This window comes from Pan paniscus, chromosome 8, assembly GCF_029289425.2.
Source record: "Pan paniscus chromosome 8, NHGRI_mPanPan1-v2.0_pri, whole genome shotgun sequence".
Classification (NCBI taxonomy): Eukaryota; Metazoa; Chordata; class Mammalia; order Primates; family Hominidae; genus Pan; species Pan paniscus.
Window position 1 is genome coordinate 56,206,770 of NC_073257.2, and position 11,784 is coordinate 56,218,553.

The following is an 11,784-nucleotide window of genomic DNA, read 5'->3' on the forward strand; positions in this document are numbered from 1 at the left end:
CCATTTTCTGGTGTTGCTGCTTGATACAGGGATAAAATGTAGAGTATCTGGAGGAAGAAATCAAGTGCATCTTCAGACTATTTCAGTAAATCATTTTTTTCCCCATTTAGGCTGTATTTATGGGGTAGTATAGACAGTTTGCAGTTACACTCTCTGGCATTTGTGCCTGTAATTCTATTTCACATTTCAGACCTTTCTTTTCTGAACAAACCAGAAGAGGTAAAGGAACTGAGAAAGTGTGATTAATGGTATAAATTGAAATGGATATGTTATGTTCCAACATTAATATAATAGTTGATAAACCAAGATTCAGAGCAAAACCAAAATACACACATTACAAGAAATATGAATGGCTGAATTTCTTATCCAAGACAGACTATTATACTGGTTTAAAAAACCAAAATGCAGCCATATTGTTTCTTAAAAACATGCTTTTAAGAAATCTAAAAGGCTGGGCGGGGTGGCTCACACCTGTAATCCCAGCACTTTGGGAGGCCGAGGGGGTTGCGGATCACCTGAGGTTGGGAGTTCGAGACCAGCCTGACCAACATGGAAAAACTTCGTCTCCACTAAAAATACAAAATTAGCCTGGCTTGGTGGTGCATGCTTGTAATCCCAGCTACTCGGGAGGCTGAGGCAGGAGAATCGCTTGAACCTGGGAGGCGGAGGTTGCGGTGAGCCGAGATTGCGCCATTGCACTACAGCCTGGGCAACAAGAGTGAAACTCCTTCTCAAAAAAAAAAAAAAAAAAAAAAAAGTCTAAAAGAGATGAAGGAAGGAAAGCAAAGAACTGGGCAAAATATTTTTGGCAAAAGCAATTAAAAGGCAAATAAGAGCACCTTTATTTATATCAAAGTGGAACTTGTACCCGTAATGGTATGAAAATAGATATCACACAATGGTAAATAGCAAAATTAGGCAAGAGGATAAAAGCCATCTTTTTATATAGCCAAATACAAAAGCAGCTGCTACCTTGGTTATAGAAAACTATTAAGAGAGGCAAGAAACCTCTTTCAGCTTATGACAGATCAAAGAGATTAAAAATAAGGAAAGATAGCCAGCTAGCCTGTATTCTACCCAATGGAATATTTTACTCTTCAAGGAAAAATTGCAAAGATTGAAGAGATAATCATACCTAAAATTCAGTGGTATTTATTCTGTGTCAGATGGTTTTCTAAATATCTTAAACTTATAAAATCTAATCTCAACAGCAAACGTGTAACATAGATATCATTGTTTTCCCAAAATAGAACTGAAGTAAAAAGATTAAGTGCCATGCCTATTATGGGATCTAGGTCAACAAATTTTTCATCACTCATTTTTCATCATTAGATCATATTCTGGTCACTAAGAATTTTTTTTTTTTTTTTTTTTTTGAGGCAGAGTCTTGCTCTATCACCCAGGCTGGAGTGCAGTGGCACGATCTCAGCTCACTACAACCTCCACCTTCCAGGATCAAGCGATTCTCCTGCCTCAGCCTCCTGATTAGCTGGGATTACAGACGCGTGCGACCATGCCTGGCTAATTTTTTGTGTTTTTAAATGAGATGGGGTTCCATCGTATTAGCCAGGATGGTCTCGATTTCCTGACCTCGTGATCTGCCTGCCTCCGCCTCCCAAAGTGCTGGGATTACAGGCGTGAGCCACCGTGCCCGGCCCAGAAACATTTTTTTCTTTTTTTTGAGATGGAGTTTTGCTCTTGTTGCCCAGGCAGATGGAGTGCAATGGCGCAATCTCCGCTCACTGCAGACTCCGCCTCCCGGGTTCAGGAAATTCTCCTGCCTCAGCCTTCGGAGTAGCTGGGATTACAGGCATGTGCCACCACGCCTGGCTAATTTTTTGTATTTTTAGTAGAGATGGGGTTTCACTGTGTTAGCCAGGATGGTGTCCATCTTCCGACTTCAGGTGATCCCCCAGCCTGGGCCTCCCAAAGTACTGGGATTACAGGCGTGAGCCACTGTGCCCGGCCCGAACATTTTTAATACTAAAAAGTAGAAATTTGTTAGAAGTAGAATTTTGAGGCCGGGCGCAGTGGCCCACGCCTGTATTCCCAGCATTTTGGGAGGCCGAGGTGGGTGGATCACCAGAGGTCAGGAGTTCGAGACCAGCCTGGCCAACTTGGCAAAACTCCGCCTCTACCAAAAATACAAAAAAAAAAAAAAAAAAAAAAAAAAAAATTAGCCGGGCATGGTGGCAGGCGCCTGTAGTCCCAGCTACTCAGGCTGAGGCAGGAGAATTGCTTAAACAGGGAGGCGGAGTTTGGAGTGAGCCAAGATGGCTCCACTGCACTCCAGCCTGGGTGACAGAGCAAGACCCTGTCTCAAAAAAAAAAAAAAAAAAAAAAAAAAAGAATTTCAAGATATTACATCCTTAATTGTGAGCTTTAAAACTGAAAGGAATAGATAAATTACTTATGATATGTAATCATAAAAGAAATCATCCCTTAAATAAAACTTTGGACTTAAATATCAAAATCCAAATTATTAATTATCTGGAATAAATTGTAAGGAGAATACATGACAACTTTAGGGCAACAAGTAAATTTATTGCAGAATACTGTAACATTTTAAAAACTAAACTGAAAATAATTATGAATTATATATTTGCTCAAAGAAACTGGAAAAAAAGCAAAGCAGGACAAGGTTAGGATAAAATCATAAATGAATATAATTAAAACATAAAAAGGAGCAAAGCTAAGTGTAAAACTAAAAGCAGTTTGTTGCAACTAGTCATAAAAGTGATTAAATCTAAAGCTGGCATTAATAAGGAAGCAAGGTAATAAAACAAAAATATAAACAGCTTTGAGAAAGTACACCTAATAACAAAATCTTGTAACACAACAAATGAAAATCACAAAAAATATAGGGAGACTACATCAAGGATTATAGCAATGAATAAATACAGCATGTTCTATTAGAATATCCTCTCCATGAAAGTAGTAATTTTGTTCACAACAATCTTTCCAACACTGTAGCAGCAGATGCTCAATATATATTCACTGAATAAATGACTGACCAAGTAGGGTTTATATCAAAGAAAGTATGGCTACTTCAACTATAAGAAACTTACTGGAGGCCAGGAGTGGTGGCTTACTCCTGTAATCCCAGCACTTTGGGAGGATGAGGTGAGAGGATCGCTTGAGGCCAGGAGTTTGAGACCAGCCTGGGCAATATGGCAAAATCCTTTCTCTACAAAAAAAATATGAAAAAATTAGCTGGGTATGGTGGCCTATGCGTGTAGTCCTGGCTACTCGGAAGAATCACCTGAGCCCAGGAGGTCAATGGTGTGGTGAACAGTGATCACGCCAGCCCAGGCAACAGAGACAGACCCTGGCTCAAAAAGAAAAACCAAAACAAAAACACTCCCCAACTTCTTGGAGATACTACATCAACATATTTAACTTGAATACAGAATTATATGAAAGTCACTAGGCTGGGTGCAGTGGCTCATGCCAAGGAAGGAGGATTGCTTGAGGCCAGGAGTTCAAGACCAACCTGGCCAACATAGAAAGACTCCATTTCTAAAAAAGTGAAAAAAATTTAAAAAGTCACTAGCTAACAGGTAATTAGATACACATTTATTTATTTATTTATTTTTATTTATTTTTTGAGATGGAGTCTCGCTCTGTCGCCCTGGCTGGAGTGCAATAGTGCGATCTCGGCTCACTGCAACCTCCACCTCCTGGGTTCAAGCAATTCTCATGTCTCAGGCTCCTGAGTAGCTGAGTTTATAGGCGCCGGCCACCAAGCCTGGCTAATTTTTGTATTTTTAGTAGAGATGGGGTTTTACCATGTTGGCCAAGCTGATCTCGAACTCCTGACCCCAGGTGATCTTCCTGCCTCCGCCTCCCAAAGTGTTGGGATTACAGGCGTGAGCCACCACACCTGGCCTAGATACAAATGTTAAACATGTTAGCCAATAACAAGTTCCAAGTAGAAATGGAAGAAAAATGGGAATACTTGTAATGTCAAAAATGATAAATTAGGCATAAATTTAGTTTCACTGAGAAAGGTACATTGGAGCAAAGTCCTGAAGGAAGAATCATAAAAAATACTAAATCCAATAGAAGGCTTAAAAAGAGAAAAAAGATCAAAGAACAGCTGGAACAAGAAGAAAAATAGAAACAAATAAGTTATAGACTTAAACAGTCACATCAGTATTCACGTTACATACAAATGCCCCAAATATCCAAAGGCAGATGTTGCCAAATTGGATTTTAAAAAAAGCAATGCCCATTTATATACTATAGACAAGAAACTCATATTAATATAAAGACAGAAATAGCTTAAAAGTAGAAGGATTGAGGCCGGCGTGCTGGCTCATGCCTATAATCCCAGCACTTTGAGAAGCTGAAGGCGGGTGGATCGCCTGAGGTCAGGAGTTTGAGACGATCCTGGGCAACATGGTGAAACCCCATCTCTACTAAAAATACAAAAATTAGCCAGTGTGGTGGCAGGTGCCTGTAATCCCAGCTACTCGGGAGGCTGAGGCAGGAGAATTGCTTGGCCTGGTGAGCTGGAGGTTGCAGTGAGCTGAGATCGTGCCACTGTACTCCAGCCTGGGCAACAGACCAAGACCCTGTCTCAAACAAAACAAAACAAACAAAAAGAAAATAAATAAAACAAACAAACAGATTTTCTCCCATTTCTTCTTGTGATTTTCCCCCCATATTCAGTTGTTTTGCTTATCTTAGTTCTTACTGTTATAGCCTGAGTTTTCCTGAAGTAGCTCTACTTTTTTTTTTTTTTTTTTTTTGAGATGGAGTTTTGCTCTTGTTGCACGAGCTGGAGTGCAATGGCACAATCTTGGCTCACTGCAACCTCCACCTTCTGGGTTCAAGCAGTTCTCCTGCCTCAGCCTCCCAAGTAGCTGGGATTACAGGTGCCGGCCACCATGCCTGGCTAATTTTTTGTTTTTTTTGAGATGGAATTTCACTCTTGTTGCCCAGGCTGGAGTGCAATGGCATGATCTCGGCTCACCACAACCTCTGCCTCCCAGGTTCAAGCTATTCCCCTGCCTCAGCCTCCTGAGTAGCTGGGATTACAGGCATGCACCTCTATGCTTGACTAATTTTGTATTTTTAGTAGAGATGGGGTTTCTCCATGTTGGTCAGGCTGGTCTCAAACTCCCAACCTCAGGTGATTTCCCCGCCTCAGACTCCCAAAGTGCTGGGATTACAGGCATGAGCCACCATGCCTGGCCTTTTTTTTTTCTTTTTTTTTTTTTTGAGACAGAGTCTCACTCTGTCTCCCGGGGGCATGATCTCGGCTCACTGCTACCTCCGCCTCGCAGGTTCAAGCGATTCTCCTGCCTCAGCCTCCTGAGTAGCTGGGACTACAGACATGTGCCACTATGCCTGGCTAATTTTTAATTTTTGTATTTTTAGTAGAGATGGGGTTTCACCATGTTGGTTAGTATGGTCTCGAATTCCTCACCTTAGGTGATTCACCCGCCTCAGCCTTCCAAAGTACTGGGATTACAGGCCCGTGAACCACCATGCCCAGCCTCTACTTCATTTTTTATTCATTTTCCATAAGTGAATAACTCTATGTTTAGTGCAGGTTGCTAATTTTATTGTTATGTTTCAGAGAATTTTATTCTTATTTTTTGTGTCCTGTTCTCCAGGCACCTGTGTGGGTTCCCTCAGACCTGGCCCCAGTACTTTTGCCTTTCCTTGGGAGCCATCTGATTCACTGCTGGTTTCAGCAGCCACCAACATGCCAGTGACTCCGCAGTCCTCAGCTTCATTACGGGCTTCCCTTCTGAGCTCCAGAACCACTCATCCAGCTCCCTCCTGAAGATCCCTGCCTGCCCGTTCCACAGACACTTCAAGCACAACATGTCTGAGACCCCTCTAGCCCTTACCTTTTGCCCAGCCTCTTTCTTTGCACTTCCCAGTCTTTGTAAATGGCACCTGGATTTACCTGGAGGCTCATAAAGAAACTCTGGGAGATAATTTCCCCATCTTTCTTTTGCACCATGAATTTGGGACCAATATCTCTTAATGTCTTATTTTGTAGGATCAATTCTTCTTTCCAGGAGTTAGCTAACGTCTTTTGTAAAGAGCCAGATAGCGAATATTTTATGCCTTGTGGACCAAGAAATAAAATCAAGGATATATGTAGGACTTATTGAGCAAGAGATAGAAGAAATTTCCACAATTTTTGTTTTGTTTTGTTTTATTTTGTTTGTTTGTTTTGATATGAGGTCTTTGGCCTCACTCTGTTGCCAGGCTGAAGTGCAATGGTGTGATCACGGCTCACTGCAGCCTAGACCTCCTAGGCTCAAATTATTCTTCCACGTCAGCCTCCTGAGTAGCTGGGACCACACAGCCACCACGCTGCCACATCCCGCCATGAGCTGCTAATTGAAAAAAATTTCTGTGAAGACGGGGTTTTGCCACATTGCCCAGGCTACCGCCAGTTTTTGTTGATGAAATTCAAAATATAATCATGATTGTGTTATAGTGTTTTGCAATACAGGTCTACTAATGAGAAAAGTGGAATTCTTTTGGGGTGGTTAACATTTTGCTTAATTGAGGTTCTTTGTTACTATTCTATGTCATCAAAATCTATTGCAAATCATCATCTGCTAATGTTGAATTGTAATGAGCTTTCACATATTTCATCTTTGAAAATGTGTTTCACATAGGTACTACCAGTTACTGATATCAGTCCACAAACATGATTTTATTTTATTATTTTATTTTATTTTATTTTGAGATGGAGTCTCGCTCTATCGCCCAGGCTGGAGTGTAGTGGCATGATCTCAGCTCACTGCAAGCTCCACCTCCTGAGTTCACGCCATTCTCCTGCCTCAGCGTCCCAAGTAGCTGGGACTACAAGCGCCCGCCACCACGCCCGGCTAATTTTTTTGTATTTTTTAGTAGAGACGGGGTTTCACCATGTTAGCCAGAATGATTTCGATTTCCTGACCTCGTGATCCGCCGGCCTCGGCCTCCCAAAGTCATGATTTTATTTTTTAAAAATAAATTTAACGTGTATTTTTGAGGCTTACAACATGTTATGGGATATGTATAGATAGTAAAGTGTTTAGTGAAGCAGATTAATGGATCTGTCATCTCACATAGTTGCTTTTGTTGTGACAAGAGCAGCTACAATTTACTTAATAAAAATCCCTAATAGAATTTTACTAATTTTAGTCCTTATGTTGTACATTAGAACTCTAAAGGTGTTCAGGCCAGGCGTGGTGGCTCATGCCTGTAATCCCAGCACTTTTGGAGGCCGAGGCAGGTGGATCACCTGAGGTCAGCAGTTTGAGACCAGCCTGACCAACATGGAGAAACCCCGTCTCTACTAAAAATACAAAATTAGCTGGGTGTGGTGTCGCATGCCTGTAATCCCAGCTACTCAGGTGGCTGAGGCAGGAGAATTCCTTGAACCTGGGAGGCGGAGGTTGCGGTGAGCTGAGATTGCCCCATTGCACTCCAGCCCAGGCAACAAGAGCGAAACTCCTTCTCAAAAACAAACAAACAAACAAACAACAACAACAACAAAACTCTAATGGTGTTCATCCTACATATTTAAAAGTTTGTATCCTTTGACCTACATTTCCGCATTTCCTTTACCACCCCTCCAACACCTGTGGAAACCACTGCTTTATTCTCTGTCTTTGTATTTGAACTCTTTCTAAAAATATGGCTAACAACCTGGCATGATGGCTCACACCTGTAATCCCAGCACTTTGGGAGGCCGAAGAGGGTGGATTGCCTGAGACTAGGAGTTCAGACCAGCCTGGGCGACATGGCGAAACCCTGTCTCTACAAACAGTAAAAATACCCAGGTGTGGTGATGCATGCTTGTAGTCCCAGCTACTTGGGAGGTTGAAGTGGGAGGATCACTTGAGCCTGGGAGGTCGAGGCTGCAGTGAGCCATGATTGTGCCACTGGACAGCCTGGGAGACAGAGCAAGACCCTTCCTCAAAAAAAAAAAAAAAAATATATATATATATATATATATATATATATATATATGGCTTCCAAATAAGCTGTGATGAAATATTCCAGCTAATTAGATAAGAAAACTACCCACACTCCACTGTGCCTTAAAAATCTGACACTCAAAGCCCATTTCTCTTGTTTTGACGTGATATGCACTGGTAATAAAAAGCTAAAATAGGCCAGGCGCGTTGGCTCATGCCTGTAATCCCAGTCCTTTGGGAGGCTAAGGCAGGAGAATGGCTTGAACCTGGGAGGCAGAGGTTGTAGTCAGCCAAGATTGCGCCACTGCACTCCAGCCTAGGCGGCAGAACAAGACTCCATCTCAAAAAAAAAAAAAAAAAAAAAAGCTAAAGTAAAATGTCACAAGATGGCATTAGGCCTGGCACTTGAAATGCAGCGAAGTTATAACTGAATCCATGTCTTGTGATTTGTAGTGTGCTGGGCAGCAGTGAGAGTGCCACATACAGTCTGTGGTGACTACTTGTCCCTGCTGTTGTGTGAAAGCAGCTTAGACAATACACAAACACGCATGCTTGTGTTCTTATAAAATTTTATTTATGGACACTGAAATTTGAATTTTGTATAATTTTTACATATATGTGTCCCAAAATATTCTTTTGATTTTTTCCTAACCATTGGAAAATGTAAAAAATGTAACAACCATTCCTGGTTCCTGTACAGAATGGGGCAGGCCAGATTTGGCTGTGAATTGCTTGCCAACTCCTGCCGGTTCTTACACCTGAATGTGGGTGGTCATCCTGCCCTCTGGTCTTTGCCTTGCATTTCCTCTTAAGCCCTTCTCCACTCTTCTTAAAATCACTGCCCCTAAGATGCAAACCTGGACATCTAACTCTAGTGCTTACTTCACCTCTTTATTGGCTCCCTGTTACCCACAGCTGTGATCTTGAAGTGGTGGGTTCGAGATATACCTTAGGGAGTGCTTAAGAAAATCAGTACACTTGAGGCTGGGCGTGAGGCTCACACCTGTAAGCCCAGGACTTGAGGTCAGGAGTTTGAGACCAGCCTGGCCAACATGGTGAAACCCCATCTCTACTAAAAATACAAAAAAAAAAAAAAAAGCTGGGCATGGTAGTGCGCACCTGTAATGTCATCTACTCAGGAGGCTGAGGCAGGAGAATCACTTGGACCTGGGAGGCGGAGGTTGCAGTGAGCCGAGATCACACCACTGCACTCCAGCCTGGGCAGCAGAGTGAGACTCCATCTCAAAAAAAAAAAAAATCAGCACGCTGGAAGAAAATACTAGCCTAGCTGTTTACATTATTTACACTCACAAAAAAGAAACTTTATAGTACATATGTTTAACTTATGATAAAATATTTAGGGAAAGGAATTTATCCCAAATTACTTATAATCATCTAGCTCTTGATTTTGCTTCTGCATCTGTATCTTAATATAGCTCTATCCTTTCACCAACAAACAGTACTATTCGTAGTTCTATTAACCTGCCCTGTGTTTTCAGTGTCCCCAGGTTTTTTTTTTTTTTTTTGCTTTGTCTTTGGCCCATAATGCATTGTTATTATTATTATTAGAGACGGAGTCTTGCTCTGTCTCCCAGTTTGGAGTACAATGGCATGATCTCGGCTCACTGCAACCTCCGCCTCCCAGGTTCAAGCGATTCTCCCACCTCAGCCTCCTGAGTAGCTGGGATTACAGGCGTATGCCACCACACCCAGCTAATTTTTGTAGTTTTAGTAGAGATGGGGTTTCACCATGTTGGCCAGGCTGGTCTTCAGTTCCTGACCTCAGGTGATCTGCCCGCCTGGGGCTCTCAATGTGTTGGGATTACAGGTGTGAGCCACTGCACCCAGCCCCATGATACATTATTGATGTGTGAGGACTCAATGCGTTAATTTCTTAAGGTAGCAAAACAGAATTGAACACTTTCCCGGGTGTGGCCATTACCTTTTAGATTCTTCTTGCATTTCTTCTGCAAAACCTTATTGCAGGCATATTTTTAACTATGTCTTTCAATGATATAATTAACCCTTTGAGAGCAGTGTTTTAAAGTATTAATTTTTATATCCCCAGAACATAAGACAGTTCCAGCACATTGGGGAACTTTAGATTTTTTTTCCCCACAAATCAATAAATTAATACATGGTTAAGGTACTTTTGTGATTTGTTCTCCCACAGGATATAATGCCAAATAAAGGACAGAGTAGGTATGCTGTGTGACATTTTTTCTTTGAGTATCAATAGTGAACATGACAAGATATTAGATCCCAAACATTGCATAGTGTTTGTTGTAGTCACTGTAAAATGAACACAGATGTACTTTTTCAGGGATCAGTGTCGCTCAAGGATGTGACTGTGGGCTTCACCCAGGAGGAGTGGTAGCATCTGGGCCCTATTGAGAGGACCCTGTACATGAATGTAATGCTGAAGAACTACAGACTCCTCATCTCAGTGGGTAAGGATTGTGTTTTATATACTTCAAATAGCATTCATTTCTTTTTTAGCAGTTGATATACATGATCCTTTATAGAGATGAATTATTTTTTAGGGTTGAAATTTAGGTTTCAAAGGAGACCCTGGGCTGTAGGTATGAGGTGACCTTTTTGGTCACTGGAAACTTTTTTCCCCTCTCCTAGTGAAAAGCTTAAGTGGAACTATTGACTACAGCTCCTAAAACTGCACCTTTTTCTTCAGAAGCCTTGAAGCTATAAGCCTGGCTGAGTCCTAAGTCATTTCTCATTCACAGGGTATTGCATTAGCAAGCCAAAGGTGGTCTTCAAGTTGCAGCAAGGAGAGGAGGCATGGATATTAGAGGAAGAGTCCTCAAGCCAAAGCCACTTTGGTGAGTAGTGAGTACCTACCCACTGTAAGCCTAGTGAGATTGGTCCCTGTCCATTCAGGTGTCTGCTCTTTGCTATTTTAAAGGAATTTTATATTTCATTTCATTTATTTATTTATTTATTGGGTTACAAACAACTGAAATTTATTTCTCCCAGTTTTGGGGGCTAGAAGTCCAAGACCAGGGTGCTAGCATGCTAGCATGGTCAGGTTCTGGTGAGGGCCCTCTTCCAGGTTGCAGACTGCCAATGTCACGTTACATCCTCACATAGTGGAGAGAGAGAGCTAGAGAGCTCTTTGGGGGTCTTTTTTTAAGACTTTTATTTTAGGTTCAGTGGGGTACATGTGAAGGTTTGTTTACATAGGTAAACTCATGTCATGGGGGAGTTTTATTTTTTAGAGGCACCACTGTAAAAGTGGCCTAGAATAATCGGTTTGTTTTCCTTAATAAATATAATACACTTCCAAGTAATGACCTCATAGCTGAGTGTTCTTGGGTTTTCACTTGAATTTTTTAGACAGAGTTATTATTCTCAGCATTTACAAAAATCTAATTCTTGCCTATCTCATTTTAGATCTTTTTCTTATTTATTCCCTTCTATTGTCTTATTTTAATTGTGTATCATTTATTCATTCAACAAGTATGAAGTTTTTTATTAATTTACATGCCAGTTAGGTTTACAGCTGGGGATAGACCTGTGGAAAATATGATGATCCTACTGTGAGGAAGTTTATACTTTTGTTTTGGAGGAGACTAAAATGTGGTGTGATATTTTAGCAAATGTTTTTAAACCCCTTTGGGGTCAAAATCAGAACACAAATTTTAATGATGTGAGGGAGAATGTGAGCCGTGTAGTTTCTGAATATTCTAGGCATTGGAGGATTTTGAGCAAAGAAGTGACAGGATCTGACTCACCTCTCTCTGGCTTTCATGAAGAGAACATGCCAGCTGAGGGGTGGCAGACTGGGGAGCAGGCAGCAGTAAATCCTGCAATGGCCCACAACAGTGAT